Genomic DNA, 22,210 nt, shown 5'->3' with positions numbered 1-22,210 from the left:
AAATTTAATAATAATAATAAAAAAAAGTAAAATTATCAGACCAGTTTAATTTGTAAAGGAATGTATATTTATTATGTTAACTTTGATTTTTATGCAAACATATTTATGAAAGAAGTTGAAATTTTTTTTTAAACTAGTTCTAACTGAGCAGCAAGTTGTCAAATTTAGAAGTGGTGGATGTGCAGCTGGTCCAGCACAGAGAAGAGGAAAGTGGAACTTTTTGCTGAAGACTTGTCCACACAGAGAACCATTAACATTCAAAATATGCCAGAATGAGCTGAGCCAAGTAAATGAACAGCTACCAGTTCCCCTATTCAGGGAGCCTCTCAGTATGGATGGCCACTAACTTCAGCCTGAAGTAAAGATTTCCTCACACATCATCTAAATCAGCTAAATGAAGACTCTCTTCTCCCAGTAATGCACTCAGTCTATCATCTACCTTCTAAGACTGTTGTTGTTGTTATGTGCCGTCGAGTCGTTTGCGACTCATAGAGACCCTATGTACAACAGCCCTAAACCCTGCTCTATCCTGTGCCAATCTCATTGCCTCTGACACACCCATCCCGATTGCCTCAGTCACTGAATCAATCCACCTCACAGAGGGTCTTCCCCTCCGGCGCTGTCCCTCCACTCTGCCCAGCATGATGTCCCTCTCCAAAGACCTGTCTCTCCTTGCAACATGTCCAAAGTATGTCACGCGAAGCCCCAGAATCCTTGACTCCAAGGAGCAGCCTGGTTTAACCCTCTCTAGGATGAATCTCTTTGTTTTCTTGGCAGTCCGTGGTACATTCAGTACTCTTCTCCAGCACCACAGCTAAGACATTATAAAAGTTGTTACCATATCTCTGTAAATTGCAAATGGTCTCTTCAATCCTCCTACCTTTTCCTCTATCTCTCTTTTTCTATTTGTGTTGACATGTAAATTTGCTTTTTCTGCAATTAAAACATACACGTCAATTTAAAAAGAAAGTATTTTTATTGTGATTTTAGTGAAAGTTTATGAAGAGATTGGTTTTCATTCATTTGCCCATACACATTTTCCTTCCTTTCACTCCCCCAATTCACTCTGTAATGCTTGTGCTGTTCCAGGTTATTGATTATCACAATGTCTAATCATCCAATGCTTTCCCTTCACCTATCCCAGTACATTGTTCATTATCTATCTGCCCTTTGATCTCCCTCACCCCTTTGTCCATTCTATCTTTACAACAGTGGTTTTATGTAGTATATGTCCTTTTGTGATTCAGATATTTCATTCCTCATTGTGTCTTCTGGACTCAACCATGCTGGAAAGTGTTTTACAAGTTCTCTGTTTTTCAATGCTGCAAAGTATTCCATCGTGTGGATGAAGCACAGTCTCTCTATCCATTTTTTGTTGATGAGCACTTGAGCTGCTTCTATCTTTTTGCTCCTGTGAATGCTGCTGCCATAAACATAGATAAGCATACATCTGTCTGTTTGTGTCACAGCTCTGATTTCTTTGGGATATATTCCCAGTAACGGGATCCCTGGGCCAAATGGTATTTCTGTTTTCACCTTTTTAAGGAAGTGCCAGACTGCCTTCCATAGTGATCATACCATTTTAAGCTCTCACCAGCAGTGTATGACAGTTCTCATTTGTTGTTTGCTGTCCTGTTGAACCTTGTTATTGTTGCTGGAGTGAGATGCTAACTCATTTTTGTTTTAATTTACATCTCTTTTGAAAACAATTTACATCTTGTTAATGATTGTAAGCATTTTTTCTTGTGTTTCATGTCAGTCATTTGACTATTCGTTGTGAAGCATCAGTTCATAATCTTCTGCCCGTTTTGTTATTGGATTGTTGGTCTTTTTCTTGTTGATGGATTGAACTATCCTAAAAGCTTTAGGTATTTATCCCTTTAAAGCAGTTCTAGAAGTTTGATTTCCTTATTTTGTGAAATGCTTGTTTTTTCCTCGCCATTAGCCAATAAAAATGTTGTTCTTTAAAATGGAGATATTTTATAATTTACTTTACTTAGATACCCTAAAAAGAAATAAAATTTCAAACTCACATATGAGAGGTAAACAGTTTTCCCAATTACATATACACAGACTCATTGACAATTTGCAGGTCTGATTCTACAATATTAAACCGTTGTAAACAAGATAAAGTAGAAGTAAGCACAACATATGAGAGCAGGGCTCCAAGGGATATTCTACTTCACCCCCTTTTTTTTTGCTAAATTTTAATGAAATTTTACAGAGACTTTAGATTTGCATTCATACATTGTTGCCCAATTTCCTCCCCACCTACGTCTTCTCTTTGAAGAAAAAAAAATTCTTTCATTGTTTTACAATCCTCCCCTCTAAGTCCACTTTACTATACAGCTCTTATTCTTGTCATGAAAATAACACCTAAACATATATTCCTTTTAAATAATTCTCTCATTCATCTGTTTCAATGCAGTATACATTATTTATCCCCTCTTAAGCTTTCCCCAACCACAATGTCAGTCTGATAGTTTTTTAAAAATATTATTTATTTATTTATTTTAAATTTATCTTCTTTTCAGTCTGATTTTACAACAGTGGCACTATGCTGTATTTGTCCTTTTGTGACTGAGATATTTCACTCAGCATAATGTGCTCCAGAGTTACCCATTTTGTATTCTACTTCATGAGTTCCTTTTATTTCAATGCAGCATAGTATTCTATTGTGTGAGTATACCAGACTTTTCTATCCATTCATTTGCTGATGGACACTTGGGTTGTTTCCAACTCTTTGCTATTGTGAACAAAGCAGCAATAAACATGAGTGTGCATGTATCTGCTTGGGTGGCAGTTAAGGCAGTTGTGGTTTCTTTAGGGAATATTCCCAGTAGTGGAATTGCTGGGTCAAATGCTTATTTCTATTTGCAACTTTTTGAGAATGCGCCATTCAGCCTTCTGTAGTGATTACACCATTTTGCACTTCTACCAACAGTTCTAGCTCCTCCGCAACGTTGCCAGAATTTGTTGTTTACTGTTCTGTTAAATTTTGCCATTCTTAGTAGGGTGAGATGATATCTCATAGTTGTTTTTAATGAAATGTTTCCTTAATGTTTGTGCTTACACAGGGGCAGACAAATAAAAACCAGATAAACTAGATTCTCTATAATCTCTCATCCACTAAAGAACTGGCTGCTATTTTTATCTTGGCAGAGATCACCAAATGATTGGACCACATAACCAGCTTCTCAAATATTGCTGCCATAAGGAATAATTTGTTGTACACATTCAGAATCACAGGGAGCTTTCTTAGCTATTAATTAAAGAGGGGTCTAGTAGTGTGTTAATCACTAGTCCCTGGGCCCAGTCATAGAGTTAGACAAGACGTGAACAGATAAATAGTCTTATACAAAAACTAGTAAAAGAAGAAGTAAAAAAGCTCCCACAGTATATTCAGGGAACTGAATAATAAAAAGAAAACTGTTTTAGTGTTAAAGTTTATTGAGGAGTAGTATCCTCAAAGAATCGGTATTACTGATCACCTTGGTGTTAAGGGGAGGAGCTCTGGTGTATTTGTAAGCATGTTGCTGTTAATTAACCAAAAAACTACGCTTGTTTCAGGGGATGAAGATGAGTTGTTTCTTCCCTTTATGATACATAGCCTTGGAAATAAAATGGAAGGATGTTATGAGTTGGGACATACCCTACACCACTGAGTTGGAGTATTTTTTGTTGTTGCTGATATTAAGAAGTGGCTGTGTGTAACTGATGAGTGTTTTGAAATATGCATCTACTTGTAAAAGAGGGAGGTCTGGTGGCCTAGTGGTAGGAGCTGCACTGTCAACCTAAAGGCACTCGGTTAGAATCCACCAGCTATTCCATAGGACAAAGATAGGCCATCTCCCCCCATGTGATTTACAACCTCTGAAAACCCACTGGTGGCTCTGCTGTGTGTCATTCCCGACTCAATAACACATAATAATATATTAATAATTATCTTGTAAAAAAGGAAAAGAGTAACTTTTTAAACAGAAGATTTTATTTAATTCATTGATGAAGAAATTGGTGAAATGTTATAACCAGTTCAAGAAAGAATTTTAAAATGACATATTAAGAAATCAGGAAACTAGAAATGAATGTACAATTGGAGATGAACCTTGTTCAAAGAAATGAACTGAGAGGGAGGAAAGTAATTTGGTACTTCATTAGTTAGAATTTATATGTTTATATACAAACATCACTTACTTTATTTTTTTTTCCTATAATTATATTTTATTAATTTTCATAAGCATTTACAGAGATTTTGGGCTTCCACTCATTCATTGTTGCACTATTCTCTCTACCCTCCTCCCAGTTTGTTCTTATCCAAACATCACTTACTTTATATCAAAGCAGTGGAAGGCAGTTGAGGACATACAGGACGCCACTTAGTAGTTACTTGTACATTGTTATTGTTGTTATGCACTGTGGAGTCGGAGCGAGCCAGCTCATAATGGATACTCCAGAGGGTTTTCAGAGACAGTAAATTACATGGAAGGGTGACTGCCCGTCTTTCTCCGGCCAAGCAGCTGGTGAATTTGAACATGCATTTGGTTTGGCAATACAACCCCTTACCACTATGCCACCAGAGTTCCCTACATCATAAGTGTAAAGGAGACTCAATAATTCATTTTAAGAGGGGCAATTGAGAATTGTTTATTGAGTTGCTTCAAGTGGGCTAACGCCTACAAACTCTTGGAGAAAAAAAATTGTGAGAGAAGAAAAAATACTTTAAGGGATCATTTTGGAAAGTGAAAGTCCTGGGGCATTGACAAAAGGATCTCTTGAAAAGGAGCTTTGTTATCTTCTTCATTGTCATCAGTGGTCTTATGCTGAAAGCCCCTTCAAACAATCAAGAATTCTAAGTGGAAACAGTGTGTGTGTCATGTTTACTTACTATCTCCTGGGTAAATCCTTTAGCTTTTCTTTTCAAAACTGATTTATAACATATACCCCATCTCTCCTCTGGAAAACAAAACAAAACAAAACAAAAAAACAAGCCACATTTAATCAGGAATCTTTTGCACACCCCAGAAAAAATTCCAAAGAGGATTTAGGTAAACCCTTTGCCTTGCTTTGAAGGAGACAGTGCTCAGTATCTTTCTTTTCACCCAGTTTTACTTTGAGAAGAAGATCATTGAATGAAAAACATAATCAAACAGTAAAGGGGGGGAAATTCTATCTTCTTCCAAAAGTTTGAGTGAAAAGATAAATAAGTGAGCAATGATCTTTTTCATCTTTCAGATATGAGTAGTTTTGCTTAGCTTAGAGGTTGTAGAAGTTGTTTTATATCAGAGCTATGCTCTAATGTTGTCAATTGGTTATCTAATATCATCAACATTCTGAAATGTTTCCCAACATTTCAAAATTTCAGATTAAGTGAACATAGCATTCTTTATTTATTCCATACATGGATATATAGTGCCAGGATTATTAGTTCCCTTTTAAGAAAGGAAAAGCAGGAGGAAGGGGGTGTGTGTAAAAGGAGTGATATATAAGGAAATGTTTTTCTCAAAAAACAAATTTGAAAAGATACCAAAAACACAACTTTTTTTCCCGGTTTGGTCACTAGCTTACTGTAAATTCTAGCCACTACTACAGACTTGGAATTTTTTCTTTTCTTTCCTTTTTTTCTTTTTTTTTAACACCAACTATCAGAGATTGGGTTGCTATGAGTAGTCTTCGACTCGATGGCACTTAACAACAACATGAAAGAAATACTCAAACTATCACTTCCTCTAAACTCGATCATTCTTTTATTTTCACCCTAATCAACAATTATTATTCAGTATCTCATATGCACCAAATGTTCCATCAGATGCTATGGCTATAGAAGTGAGTTATGACACCCTTGCTTTTAAAAAAACTTTTGTACTGGTAGGAAGAGTCAGAAAAGAAATAAACCATTAATTAAATAAAATATAATGAAAAATTATAAGTAAAAGAGTTTTTTTAAAAAAAATTTTTACACTGATGACTTTCACTAGGAAAGGAGATTTGTTGATCTATTTCCAAAAATCAACCAGCAAACCTCTGGTAGGTAGGTTTGGCAGGACATGCTAAGATGTTTTAGTGCAGTTTCAGTTCTAGTCCTGTTGTAATGAAGATACCCTAAGTAAATGCCTTTAATAGAAATGTACTTTCTCATAATTGAAGAGGTTCTTTAAGAGGTGTGGCCTCTAGGGAAAGTCTTTCTCTGTTGGATCTCAGGGGAAAATCCTTGTTACTTGGTTCCCTGGAGATCTTCATATGGTGTGACTTCTAGCTTCCTCTTCAATCAAGATTTACTCTCTCATTAATATCACAAAGAAAACCCATTCTGAAATGAGATGATGGTCATAGGTATATGGGTTAGGATTTATAAGACATATTTGGGTTAGGGAGACATGATTTAATCCACAAAAAATGGCAACTCAATTTCTCTCAATAATTTTCCAAACACATTCTTGGCTCTGGCCTTCCTGCAGAAGACTTTAGATTGTTAACCTGCTTTTATTTAATGGATCACATATGTCAAGTAATCCTAAATAAATCCAGCTTTAGAGGTAAGAAACTACCAAAATATCTTCTATTTTGTTCCCCGAAAACTTCTTTGGTGCTCTAAGTTGCTATTAAAAATTCATTTGTCCTAGTACATTTTCATCTTACTCAAATCTTCGAGTCCAAGGACTAAATCCTTGTCCATCACGTGTGTACACATACTTAAGTAATTATGCTTGACATTTAGGGGGATGATATATCTGTTTACTGCAAAATTGAAATGATGGGTCCAAGTGTTCTTATAAATAGTTCGTATTAATCATTGCCTAAGGAAAAAGGACAAACTATTAATTTGCCAGCGTATAGGAAATGTACAGGAGATAATGAAAGCATGACAACAAAAAGGTCTGTTCTCTTGTGTTTATGATTTAAATTCTAAGACAGGAAACCTTTTTTCTCTTGGCCTAAGCTTTAAACTCCCAAGTTGAAACCGTCTGCCAAGAGCAGCATGCATCTTCTCTCATTAGAATCTAGTTCTTCCATAACTGTTTTAAAGAATGCGCAGCCGCCACTGGACGTGTGCTGGGCCCTCTCACAGCAATGTTCCTGGCTTCTTCTCTAATATGAATTACAGAGCTCTCAGCACAATCCTTAAACTCCTACCCACTACACTTATGCAAATAGCTCCTCTGAATCCAACATGATTCCTTTTCGTTAATCTTGGAACATTAAGCACTGCAGCTGTCTCATGGAAGAAACTGAGAGGGAAAAAAATATTTCAGTATGGAAATAACTTTATAAAGCTCATGATAAATGAAGGCTTATGAATAGTATATCAGTTATTGAAGTCATCATTATAGCAGTATATTTCCTTGGGTTCTTATGGGAAATTACTTTCTTTGGTATATTCTTGGGAATTATTTCCTGTGTTCCATTAGCTCCACGGATGACATCCTAAAATGACGGATGCAATTCTATTGTTTTGTTAGAGTGCTCAGTAACGGCTCTTAGGGCTCCTTGTTTGAATGCATATTATATTCTCTTTGAATATTACCTTGAAACATGATTCATAGTTAAATCTTACTGCTTTGAAGAGAAGAAATTTTCTTAATGAACAAGCAGTGAATTTTTTTCTGATAGAAAGAGCAATAAACAACAGAGAAGATGGTCCTTGTTCTTGTCTGAATTTCCCTATGATTCGTTGACCAGTGTCTTTAACTTGCCTATCTGTCTCTTCATCTATAATGTATTTTCAAAAATCCCTTCAATGAAATAAACCTTTACTCAAAGTAAAGAAAAATTGATTTAAAAATATACAGAAAAAAATTAAAGATAATGTAAAAAAGAAAAATCCTTTCAGTGTATGTGTCCTATTTTGTCTTTGCTAGGTGCCAACAAGTTGATTATGACTTCTTTTCTATTACTCTGTGCTTTTTGTTTTTCACTAAATGCTAACTGCAAGCTTTAAAATCCTGTTAGTGAGATGAAGTGTAATTTCAAATACATATAATCAAGTACAGATACGTGTACTAATAAGAAATCTTGGTGGTAAGTAGAAGAAGTCTTGTAATTAAGCAAAACCCAGAGCCCATTTAGAAAGCTGTCAGGGAGCACACTTGGAGATGGGAGCACGCCAGGGTACCCTGGTGCGTCAAGAAGAAAAAAACACAGCCCCCAAAGCAAGGTGGAGGCAGTTTGGTGAGGACCCTGCAGTTACTCTGGCACTGTGGTCCTTGACTGCAAGCCATTCCTATGTTCACATTGTACTTGTTCACATTCAGTGGATAAGAAGAGTGCACGTTCAATGAGCTTAGGTCAGGCTGTGCGCCCACCCTCTGGCTGTACTTAGGAGGCAGGCACAATTAATCTTCAACTACAGTCATGCAAACAAAGGGGAATTTTTCCTAATGGGAGATTGGAGTGATATTAGGAATGACAAATATCCACTCAATATTAACTCACAAAGACTAGAGGAGAAAGTTCAGTTTGCATTGGAATTTTAGAAAGACTTTACTGAGGAACTTGCTTTCTTAAAGTACAATTAAAAATTTGGTGAGTGAGACAGAAAAACCAAGCCCATTGACATTACTCTGACTCTAACTCACAGTGATCCTACTGGACAGAATAGAACTGCCCTGTGTGAGAAGCACAAGGCTGTAAATCTTGATAGATAGAGACTGCCATCCTTTTACCCAAAGAGCCTCTGGTGGGTTTATACAGTTTGGTTAGCAACAACCAGCTTAGCTTCTGGTGTTCTCTGTGGTGAAAGAGAGAGGTGAGGTTATGTTGTTAGCTGCTGTTAGCTGTGGTGTCATGTCCCTGATTCACGGCAACCCATGTACAATGGAATAGACCAGTGACCAGTCCTCTGCCATCCCCCAGAGGTTTGCAAAGGACTATTCAAAGTGCTACACCAAAGAGGGAAAAGAGAAAAATCTACACCAATTAGATTCAGTCTTGAGTTTCCAACATTGCTCTGAATCAGCCACATTGTGCCTTGTCGTCTCAGAGGCGCTGTGTGGTCTGTCAAGAGAAGAGTATAGTATAACTATTGACACAGTCTATTCTCTTTTAAACCCAGAAAAAAGTTTATATTTTCATCAACTATCACTCTTTCTTTCCACAAAGACATCCTGAAAATGCATTGTCACATTCCTCGGGTGACTGAAAAATCTGTGGTTTCCCAGTCTCCAACCAACATAGAAGATGTATCATCCCTACAGTATTACAAGAGCAATAGTAACAAAAATATTTGTCAAAAAGAGCCAACCCATGATACATACAGTAGCATTCTTTTGTTATAGATATTATGCATTATCTGTGCACCATTTCTCCCTATTTTCCTGAGATTTCATTAGTGAAATGAAAGTATGTGGTTTATGTGGTGATTTAGCTTATAATTTTTAGCAGTAAAATACATTCTATTTTTGGTGAAGAACTGTATTTAAATATGTCACATCTATGTATCACATTGCTATTAAATGTGATGAAATAGTGCAATAATAAATGAATGGAAATCCAAAGTCTCTGTAAATTTTTATTAAAATTAATAATTAAAAAATAATGTGATGAAATGTATGGCTTTGCAACAACCTTCTAACTAATGCATTTCCCCCAACCCCCAACCCCAGAGGCTGTTGGTGATCAGTAGGAGTTTAGTAAGGCTTGTATGGCCAAAATATTTGAATTAAATGTAATTCTCCTTCCCCCAGCACAGGGTCAGAACTGAGGTTGTCTCTTTGTCTCAACACAGTTTCAAATAAACACACAAAACCTACTAAAATGAAGCATTTCCATGAATATAGTCTTGGGAATTTCTCTGTGCCGAGAATACATGTTAGGGAACACAGTGCTTATCAGTGTATTTCATGAAAAACACATCTGGACACTAATAGAGAAGTGCTTTTTCATATTGACTGTCATGAAATTATGTTACTGTGATTAGTGAAAAGTCCTACAAAGTGGAGCTCTCACTTCCCCCTAGAAACAGTCAGAAAAGAAAACAATTCTCCAGACAACATGGGTAAACGTGAATAAAATGTACCTATCCTACGTTGAGGATACATTTGCAAATCTGTCTGGTTTAGGATGTTCAAGACACAGAAATATTGCACAGAAGAAAAAAAAAGAATCTTGCATTTTCTTATCAAAACCAGGGAATGTAAACATGTACGGTAAATTGGAAAAGGCCAATGAGTCTGAAATAGGGTTTTTTTTAGTGTGTTTTTTTTTTCATAATAATTTTTTTGATGCAACATATATATTTTTTCCTTTCTTTTTTTAAAATTAACTTTAATGAAAGTTTACAGAGACTTAGGGTTTCCAGTCATTCATTGTTGCACTTTCCTCACTGCCCATCTTCTCCCCCAATTCACTCTTCTCCTTGAAAAGCAAAACTCTTTCATTGCTATGCAATCCCTGCCCCAAGTCCACTCCCCTATGCAGCCTTTGTTCTGGACTCCTGACATGACAATAATACCCAATCATATATCCCTTTTAAAGAGTTCTCTCCCTCATCTGTTTCAACCCAGTATACATAGTGTTATCTTTTATGGATTAACTTGATGTTCTTTGAATGGGAAAGGAGAGTGGTTAATGCTGACTTTCTACTTTTTAATTTTGTTTTTCTTGCTAGACATGGCAATTGACAGTTGACATAAAATGGAGCTGAGAAAACAACAAAAGTGCATTTCTCCTTCCCCCAGTTAGATGCGAAGAGTATGTTCTGTTGGTATAAATTCCTGTGCATAAGGCTGACTAGCTTGCCAATAATTAATGGGCTGTTATCACTAACAGTGATCCACAGAAGCAATGGAATGTGAAAACAGACCCAATGTGTGAGGGGGCTGTTGTTAGGGCCAGGCCAGAAGCTGGCTCCCTAGTTACCTCACAGACCCCTGCAAGTTCCTTCCTTTGATGGCTTTATCACAGTAAGTGTCTGGCTCTCAGCTTGCCTATGCTTGGAATTCTCAAGTTTTTGTCCATTCTCAAGAATGGATGTGGTTCTAAGTGACAGATGCACATAGCCCAAGCTCTCAAAATAAATGTCTAAGTGCCAATTTAATAATTTTAATGGGAAATACGGTTGCCAGATTAATTTGAACCTTATAATCTTATGATTAGTCTTTCCAATCACCATTGGTAACTGAACTTAAGATGTCAAATTATAACTTGAACCCTACATGATTAACATAAAATGAGAACAAAGAGAATTGGCTAAATAAATATTATTTAGCTGCTCATTGACCTCAGACGTAGTTAATATTGTTGACCTGAAAGTTTTTCTTCTTTTATATCCCATTTTATTATTTATTGTGGCATCCACTTCCTTCCTAAACAGCATGCCTCCAGAAACTATGAACTTTGATAAATGTTGATAGTTGTAGAGGGCCTTTAGGTCTTTTGTTCATAGGGTTGCTATGAGTTGTGCTCGACTCAAAGGCTATCAGCAACAACAACAACATTAATAATTTAAGGTCTGTCTTCCTTCATTTTCCAGTCTTAGCAAAAATGTGAATCCTTATTTTTAACTTTTGCTTGAACTGAGTATCATCTATAAAATAGAATAAAAATTAAAATTTCAAGTACAGTTTTAAAAGTTGTGTATATAGACAACACATTGTAAAATATTAAGTATTCTAAGGTCAAGTGTTTAACAAAATTGAGTAATACAGAATTTATGACAAAAGAGATTTGTTTGGCTCGTATCCATTGTTAAAGAAAACTAGAGTTGACTGTGAATTTGGACCTTCAGAAAGACAGCAAATCTGAATGGAGAAAACTTCTATTCTTTAAAGAAATTTTCTGAGGTGAGAATATTTAATCTTGCTTCACTATGTCCTGGATGAAATATCCTAAACATGGTTCATGTAACTTTCCCTGAATGCTATATTTCCCATCAGCAAGTCTTAGTAGCAGTAAAGGAAGTATCCTGACTTGTACAAACCATTGTGGAACTCTCACACAGGTAGAATTTAACAGCTGGGCTCATGTCTGGCTGATTGATGAACTGTTGGAGAAACCTTATTTAATTGTTGTTGCTAGGTGCTGTTAAGTGAGCTGCAATTCACAGCGACTCTGTGTTTGACTGAAGAAACCCTGTCGATGTTGCACCATATCACAATTTGTGCTGTGCTTAAGCCCATTTTTGCAGTCACTGTGTCAGGCAATCTCTGAGGATCTTCTCCTCTTTTGCTGACTCTCTATTTTTCTAAACATTGTGTTCTTTTGTTTAAGGACTGGTTCCTCATGAGAACATCATAAAAATGCATAAGATGAAGTCTCACCATCCTTGCCAATAAAAAGAGCTCTTATTTAATAGACAATTTTAAACTTCTTATCCTACACTCATTTACATTTTTTCTGCACCTGTTCCTTAATATCTGGTGTGTAACTTGTAAGCAAATACAGAAAATAAAGGATTTCAAGGTTGACCTCTGCCAATTTCCTAGCCCAGATTTGTGAAACAATATCCAACTGCAGTAGTTAAACCCTCTGTTGTTAATCTGGTGGTTGGTGATTGAAATCCATCAGCTGCTCTGTAGAGTGAGACGTGACAATATGCTCACAGGAAAATTTACAGCCTGTGGGACCATATGAGGCAGCCCGACGCTGTCCTTTGGGGTCACTAGGAATAAATGCCAACTCCATAGCAATGCGTGTGCGGGGTTATTAGCCTAGGCATTCTACACCATGGTTGATGCTTGACCACACAGACACCACTTTGGGAGAATAGATTTAAATCTGAACGGTGAGGATTCTTCTGTATTACAAAATAAAACATTCTCCATTTCCTCTGTTATAAATAAACATTTGAAAAGTATTTGTTCTTTCCTCTTGATTTTGTTTTCTCAATCCCAAGCATACTCATAGATAGTGTTTCTTAAAGATGTTCAAGAGGAAGTAGTTTAGTCAAGAGGAGTTTATACTGAAGGGAACTCTGAAGGCCTAATGGTTAGGAGTTGTGCTATCAACCTGAAGAAACGTGGTTCAAATCCACCAGCGTCTCTGTGACAGAAAGATAGGCAATCTCCTTCTGTTCAACTTACAGCCTCTGAAAACTCAATGGAGGGCCAGCTATGAGTCAGTTCTGACTCAAAAGCACATAACAACAGTATTATTTAAGCTAGGGTAATAGTAGAAGCTTTGCTAGAACTTGGTTGCTAACCAAAAGGTTGGCAATATGAACCCACACAGCAGCATCATGGGAAGATCTGGTGGTGATCTGCTCCTATAAAGACTACAGTCTAGCAAACTCTGTGGAGCAGTTCTTCCCTGTCCTATGGGTTATCAATGAATTGAAGTACTTGAGAGACTTGTCAATAACTAACAACAACAGTAGAGATAATTAGAGATTGAAAGAAGATCTTGGCTCGGGCAAGAGAAAATAATGAGTTTATAATTTTGAGAAGGAAGGCAAATAGGAAAGAATTTATTTGGGAGGTAATTTCCCAAATACATGAAAAAGATAATATAATTTGAAATAATACAGGCCTGTTCCTGGATTATAATCAACATATACTAGTGGAGTGCTCAACTAGAACAACAAAGTCAAGATAAATGGAGAAGATTTTGAAACTGTCAAAGATAAAAGTTTTTCTTGGATCTACAGCCAATGACCATGGAAACAACAGTGAAGAAATTAAATAAAATATTGCATTGGGCAAATCTGGGGGGGGGGGGTGTGACGTCTTTAAAATGTTAAAAGTAAAAAATGTCACTTTGAAGATTGAGTTGCCCCTGATCCAATAACCTTGAATGCATGTAAAAGCTGGAAGATGGACAGGGAAGACCAAAGAATAATTGATACCTTTGAATTATGGCTTAAATGAAGAATATTGACTACACCATAGACTGACAGAAAACAAATAGATCTAACTTGGAAGGAGTACAGACAAATGCTCCTTCGAAATTAAAATGGTGAGATTTTCACAAATTTTGGGCAACTTATCAGAAGAGACCAGCTGGAGAAAGACATCCTGCCTAGTAGAGGATTAGTGAAAAAATATGAAGTCTCTCAACAAGATGAATTGACACAGTGACCGCAACAATGGGTTCAGATAAAGCAGTAGTTGTGAGGCTGGGACAAAACTGGGAAGGTTTTGTCCTAGTATACATAGGATCACTATGCCTCATTAGTGCCTAACTCAAGTGTGTGGCAAACAAGTTGTTTGGCTTATCTGCTTTGATTTCATCAATGAAATAAGGAAGAACATTCAAGTCACATTATTACATCAAATGAGAGCATGACGGAAGTACCAATCAAGGTGCCAATACTACTTTGACACTTAATGCTGGCTTCCTTCTTCTTACTCATGATGTATAATTGTAACGAGGTTGGAGGGGAAAGAGTGTCTTGGATGCTAACCTTTCTTTCTAGGTGATTGAAAGTTTCTCTTTCCTTAATGTGATTGACCTGCTAAAACCTGGAGAAGAGCTCCTTCATGCCCTGTCTACAGACATCCCTGAAGGCGATCTCTTTCCCTGATTCACTTAGTGTACTTACCCTTGCTGTGATCACCCATAAGGGAGGAATATTGGTTCAATTCCACAATGAGAAGAATCACTCACTATCCCAAGGAAGCAGTAATGACCCTTCTGCCTTTGGGGAGAGAGATAATAGGGGTTACTGGACTATTTGAAAGTTTCATCTATATACATTTGTCCTTTTTCGGTTTTGCCTATTTGATCTTAAGTTACTCTTTCTCTGTCTCCACCTCCAATTTTTCATGACTTTGAAGACTGGGGTCTGGAGGCAATTCCCTTATTGTTATATTTCATTTCTCAGATCTTTCCAGATAGGTCTAGCTAACTTTGCTTTTTCATTGTTTTAGAGTTAAGTAACTGTGCATGCACTTTTTATCCTTAGATTTCTTTACCTTCTGTATGTGCTCTGAATAACATAAATAAAATATTACAGTGAATTGAAATTTTCACCAAGGAGAGTGAAATCTAATCTCACTAAACTTGTTTTTCAAAAATCAGATCCAAAGCTGTGATTACCTGGGGGCCCAGGACATGAAATGAGAAGAAGAAAACAAAAGTATAAAATAAGGCAAAATGTTTCCAACAGGAATGTAGACATGTAATTAAAGTTATTTTCAACCTACAGACACATCCTAGATTTGACAATATTTGGGATGCTAAGGGACATAATAAATACCTTATTTATTTTACTAACAATGAAAACATCTGAAAAAAATATTTTTCAACAGTAATAGACTGCAAATCCAATCACCTAAAGAGAAGACATTTAAAAAGTACAATTTCTATATACTTATGGAGAAAACTAATTTGGAAAATGTCAATCACTTTATTTTCAAGCAAAAGGTAATGAATGCTGCCTTTACTATAGAGACTTTAAAGAATCCATTGCATGCTTGTAAATTGAATTGAATATAAAGAAAGTTCTGGTAAAACTTTTTAATTTGTATTTAATATATATAGTGGATCAGAAGAGGGAAATGTTCTAAACCAATAGCCAGCATTCTCATGTGGCTTTCATATAATTCCTCAAGAGGAGATTCAAGAGACTCAATGCAATGTGACTTCTAACTTGTCACCTTGTTCTCCCCAGAGAAAGGATGAACTCACGGGAGTGAGGAAAGGCTGCCTATTTGGGATTATATTACTTTTCACGGGTTGTTTTCCATTCCTCTTGCCTCCTCCACCGTTTTCTCACCTGCTGCTGCTATTTCTTTAACTGCCAGCTTGGCAAAGAAAATCATGTGGTTCTTGGTATAGAGTAGTGGGTACCATACATATTGGCATTTTAAGTTAGATTTTTCTCTTTGGGTTCACTGTACAAGAGTGCACATGGAGAGGCAAAATTTTTCTTCACTTTTAATGGGTCCTTTGGCCGGAAACTGACTGATATCCAGCTGAATTTAGAAATTGTTATTTAGGCTGACCTTTAAATGTGTTGCTTGGCAGATAATTAGGATTTAAATTAGGTTTCAGAGAGTCAGTGTAGCAAGGTGCGTAAGGAATGAGCTCAGGAACAGATTCCTGATTCTGTGTCTTATTCGGTACATCATTTTGGGCAAGTGACTTAACCATTTCTTGCCTTAACTACCTCATTTTTAGAATGGGGGTAATAATAGTTCCTACATCTGAAAGGTATATTGTAAGGATTAAAGCATATTGATATACGCTTGGTTCATGGTAAGTTCAATTTAAATGTTTCCTATCCCAAAACTCTTTAAAAAATGGGACACATTGCAGCAAAATAAGTCAGTGGCAAGATCTGAATTGAACTGATCTGAAGCTGTTTGTCAGTTTTATTTGTCATGCTTACTGAATAATATTCAAAACATATTATTGAAGAATAGTTCATGTATTTGATTAAGAGTGGCTGTTAGATGCCTGGGGTTATTAGGTAAGATTTGGGATCTTTCTGAAATCTAAAGCATTTTTAATTTCCAAAAAAGATCAGGATACAAGAGTTTAGACTAGGGATTCCCCACCAAGATTGCCAGTGTTTCATCTAGTAGCACAGTCAATCTAGTTTTTCTATTTGCTGAAGATAAATAACAGAGTAGAATTTTATAACACAGGTTCTCCCAAGGTTTGGGAAGCAATCTTGTGGTCAGTTAAATATTTTGGTTGGTACAGAGTTCAAATATATCAACCACATGTGTGTGTGCACATACCTATCTATAGGATTATCCATGTATTATAATGTTTTTAAGGATTATTATTATTAAATAGTAGCGGCACTAAATATAGCCTTTTTTTCCTTGAACACTTACTATGGGTCTAGTCTAGTTAACATTATGTTCAGGAGAAGGATGAGCAATCTCTTCCCGTGTGATATACGGCCTCTGAAAACCCACCGGAGGGTCAGCTCTGGTTTGACTCGGCGGTAAACAACAACAGCATTGTGTTAGAGTTGTAGTGGCATAGTCTGTAGGGAAGAAGGATGAGTCTCTGCCAGTTGGAATCCACAGATGGGCAATCTTTTCCCATGTACATGTGATTTATAGCCTCACAAACCTGCTTGAGGGTCAGCAATGGCTCATGATCCTGTCTGACATACAAATAAATTGAGGTGGTTTTTGTTTTGTGTTTTTGCTTTTATGCTTCCCGTGTTAAGCAGTACTTTGCTTATAGAATTCTTTAGTATTGTCACTCAAGGTTTGGATTTGATCTTACGTTCTCTCCTCTTGAGAAATGCTGAGTGTATTCTCCTTTTGGCTTTTTAACTTCATGTCTTTGCATATTTCATTGCAATATTTCGCTTTGCCTTCCCAATCTACCCTTTTGAAGTCTTCAGTTCAGTGCTCTTATGTCATACTTTCTCTCTTATGTCAGTTTCTTCCTTTTGACTGTTTTTTTACCTTTTATAGCAAGTTTCAGAGTCTTTTTTGACTTCCATTTGGTCTTTCTTGTCTTTTTAATGACCTCACCTCATGTATGATATCCTTGATGCTACCCCACAACTCATTTGGTCCTTGATTGTTAAAGTACATTGCATCACATCTATTCTTGAAATGGTCTCTAAATTCAAGTAGGAAATATTTAAGCTTGCATTTGGCTCAGGTGGATTTGTTTTCGTTTTCTTCAGCTTCAACTTGATATGAGCATATGAGCAATTGATGAACTGTTTCACAGCTGGCCCTTGGCCTTGTTCAGATGTTGAGCGCTGCCATCTCTTGCCAAAGATGTAGTCAATTAAATTCCTATGTATTCCATTAAGAATATGTATACTGTTCATTTATGTTTTTTAAAACAAATATTTGCAATGAGTAAGTCATTGGTTGACAAAATCCTATCATAGGATTTCCAGCCTCATTTGTATCACCAAGATTGTATTTTTCAGCTTTGTTTCCAATTTTTGCATTCCCATTACCTATTATAATTATTAACACATTGAACAATGACATTTTATGTCTTTAACTTTATGTGCAACCCTTGTTCATGTTTCTAAACTAGTGATTAAGTAGTAATCTAATGATTATTTGAAATAACCTCTACCTATTTTATTTTTGTGTATTATTGAGTTAGAACCAACACAGAGCTGACTTTCTGGTAGATTTTCAGAGGCAGTTTAATTGTACATATTTCTCTCTTAGAGCAACTGTTGGATTTAAACCATGTGCCTTTGGGATGGCAGTGCAGCCCCTTATCAATGGGTCATCAGAGCTCTACATATGAGCAGTTGTACATTTGTTTTGATGTAATGTGCCGTCAACTTGCTGGTGACTCATAGCAACCCTATGTACAACAACTCTGAACCCTGCTCTATCCTGAGCCACCCTTACTGTCTCTGACACACCTACCTTCATTACTCCAGTCATTGAATCAATCCATTTCATAGAGGGTCTTCCTCTCTTGTGCTGTCCCTCCACACTCCCAAACATAATGCCCCTCTCCAAGGACTGGGCCCTCCTTGCAACATGCTCAAATTATGTCAGACGGAGCTTCAGAGTAATCCTTGCCTCCAAGGAACACAGCATGGTTTTACCCTTTCCAGGATGAACCTGCTTGTTCTTCTAGCATTCCATGGCATATTCAATACTCTTCTCCAGCACCACAGCTTTAAGGCATCAATTCTGCTACTATCATTGTAAGTCATTGTCCAGCTTTCTGATGCATATCATGTAATTGGGAAGAGCTTAAAGGGCAGTGCGGGGAAGATAACATAAAGTATTATAATGAAATTGTGCAAAGAGCTGGAGTAAAAAAATCAACAGGGCCGAACTCGCTCAGCATTTCTTAAGCTGAAGGAACTGAAGAACAAATTCAAGCCTCAATATCCAATACTTAAGGATGTTTTGGGTAGAATATGAAATGATCTAGTTGTATACAGCACCACAGAAAAAACCCAAAGCTCCCAGGGACTCACTTCTTTTATATGTTTAGGAAGAAGATTTTGTTTCCATTGGCTATTTGACTAAATGCTTTTCTTCTTCTTTTTAAATCTTTCATAAAGTTAGATATTTCTGGAAATTGAAAAGCTTTTTATTGAAAGACAGCCAAATATTTTTGTCACATAATTATTGGGGGCCTTGATGCATGGTCCTGCACAAGCACGGATCTGTTGCATCAATAATTCCTAGCTTTGATTTGACAATTTCTATTGCCTGTAATTGCATTATCCAAGTTCTGCCATGTAATCTTTATCTTCTGCTATCACAACAACTCTTCATTCAGTAATGTAATCACTTTGGAAGCAACTTAACTAAAAATTTAGAATCTGACATCAAGTCACTGTGAGACTGTATAATGTGTTAACAGTACAAACAACAAGACCATAACCTAATGAGAAGAAAACTTCTTTACTAGGATAACTTTGTGTTCCTTCAGGCAATGCCAGCTACATCATGACTGATTCTTCAAAATTTCTTTGACATAAAGTGTGAAAAGAAGTATGCTTTAGAGTCAAGGAGTTATAGAATTTTATTAGATATCTAATAAATTGAATTAGAAACTAGACATTAAAAAGGATGTTAACAGTCAAGGGATAAAATGAACTAACTGACCAAACAGGTCTCCTCTTACTGTAGATGTAAGGAAACTTAACTCACAATAGCTTAAGGACAAGGATATATTAATTTATGTAACAGAATATTATAGGGGGTCTAAGGGCAGGATTTGATGACTTTCTATCCTGCTATCCGTTACGTTGGCTTTATCCTTGGGCTCATCTCCAGGTCTAAACCTTCCAAGGTTCAGTTCCAGATGAAAAGGGTAAAAACTGCCTTCTCTGGGAGCTTCCACACAAGTCCTTGGGTGACATGGTCTCTGACGCACTCGGGTTGGGGGACAATTGTTGGAAGGAGGATCTGTTGCTTTGACTGGCCAGAGGCCAGGAAAATATGCCTTGTTGGCCTAAGAGGTGGGGAGTAGAGGAAGAATCGAGAAATCGCTCCCCAAGGAATTTTGTGCAATTTAACTTAAAGAAGCAGGAAATGGATATTGGACAATCCAGAACAGCAAAATGTTTTACAGATGTGGCTGGATGTGGAGGACATTGAGACGATAGGCTAGAAGTCTGAGCCTGATATCAGAGGTTCTGAGGATGACTAAGTTCCTGTGTTATCATAAAACTAATAAAATCGTGGAGATTCTGAAGAGCCTCTATTAGTTTTCTATTATTAATCTTCTTTAAAAGTTCTACTCCTTTTTGTATGGACTAAAGAAAATTTATGAAACAGCAAGCTAAGAGATAATAACAACAAAAAAAAATCTAAGAAACACATAAGGGGAAAAATGTTTCCTTAGATTATCAAATTGCACTTGGAACACTTTGTTGTAAAGACCTAGAAAACTTTAAAGTATTGCTCTCTCTACTTGACATTGGCAGTAAGTAAATAGTAGTAAAGTACTTGGTTTCTAGCAAATTATGGGTAATCAAACTACACTGCTATTCCCATAAGTCCCAGATACAGAACTCAGCTTCTGGTCAGAACTCAAGTATTGTTTACTGTATTGCAAGCTATTGTTTCCCCAGGAGCACAAATATATGTAAACCATGAAGATACTATGGTATTCTAGCCCCCAGACTGATCTAGAATACATTTCCACCAAGGTTTTAACACATAATAATTTTAAAAAAGAGAAAATGGTAAGAAAATAAGTACTCTCTTTCCTCACAATGCTCATTTTCCTCTGCTACTTACTGGCCCCCAAGTCTACTCCTACACAACTTAGATAAACACACAGCTGAATTGTTCTTCCCTCAGATCATAACTCTGCTTGAGGGAGTGCTATCTGGCTTTCAGCTTCAAGGAGTGTTTCTGAAGCAGTGTGTTTAAGGTGTGGTCTGTTTCAGAGCTGTTTGCATTATAAAGGAACATTCTTGAAGACTTATTTAACACTCTGCGAGTAGTAACAGACTACAGGAAGAAAGGTTCTTTGGGAGGGAGATGTACTCTCCACGTTTTCTGCATAGCAGCAAATATCACTCAGGTGTTTTTGCCACGGTGTTTCTGCCTTAAGTGCATCAACTTCCCTTTCTCTTTCTCTGTGTATATGTGTGTGCATCTTAAAGGTATTCGTATCCTCCCCTTTTCGAGTTCCATGAGGGAAGAAATACAGACTTGGCAGTCATCCCAGCAAGGCTGCTGACACCTGCTCAGGACAAATCCTAGGGCAATGTGATTTCCATCTTCATTGCATGTTCTGCACGCAGGGCTAAACTTTGTTTATCCTCCATCCAGCTAAAGAGATTATATTTCATGGCCAGCTGGTTCCCTTTGAGGCAGAATTTGGATCCTTAAATATAGTACTTGTCTAGATAAATATTTAAATTGTTTAATAAAGATCATATTTTTTGTGGCTTTCCTCACTTTCTATCACTCTAATGTGTGCTTATTGACAAAATCACATTTTGCTCCCCACCACAATAACAGTATTTTTTTAAAAAAACCACATTAAATGTCTTCTTTCTGTAAAAGAATGCCTTCTTTTTTACTAATATGTATGATATCCTTCTCCAGTGGTGGTGAATATTGTTATATTAAGTGTAGAACTCTTGGTTTTCTATTGTTATAAATCATCTTTATTATTGTAGTGGCAAGAAGCTGTGCTGCAATCCTGAAGTTCGAATCCACCAGCTGCTTCTTAGGAGAAGGACGGATAATCTCCTCCAGTGCAATTAACTGCCTCGGAAAACCTTCCAGGAGGTCGTCAGCTGTGTTTCCGATCTGACAGACAGTACACAATAACAACAACTACAACACTATTGTTTCTCATTTTCTTTCCTTTGGTGGGATGCAGTATTTTTGATACTAACTCTGCCACTAGCCTTGTGTAGTTAGAATTTAATATTATTGACTCTCTAACCCAATATCTCCAGCAAATTGAAAAAGAACAGCAAGAAAACCCGACACCCTTTAAAAAAACTGAAATTATAAAAACTAGAGCAGAAATAAATGAAATAGAAAACAGAAAAACAATTGAAAATATCAACAAAACTAGGAGTTGGTTCTTTGAAAAGGTCAACAAAATCGATAAACCACTAGCAAAACTCACAAAAGAAAAGAGGGAGAAGACGCAAATAATCCAAATAAGAGATGAATCAGGTAACATCACAACAGACCCAACTAAAATAAAAAGCTAACATTAAAATACTATGAAAAACTATACTCAAACAAATATGAAAATTTAGAGGAAATGGACAAATACTTAGAAAAACACAACCTACCTAAACTGACACAAACCAAAACTGAACATCTGAACAGACCCATTACAAAAGAAGAAATTGAAAAGGTAATACAACAACTTCCAACCAAGAAAA

Source organism: Elephantulus edwardii, unplaced genomic scaffold (assembly GCF_000299155.1).
Source record: "Elephantulus edwardii isolate Elephantulus edwardi_28Jun2011 unplaced genomic scaffold, EleEdw1.0 scaffold00098, whole genome shotgun sequence".
In the NCBI taxonomy this organism is placed as follows: Eukaryota; Metazoa; Chordata; class Mammalia; order Macroscelidea; family Macroscelididae; genus Elephantulus; species Elephantulus edwardii.
Note: the sequence above shows the minus strand (reverse complement) of the source record.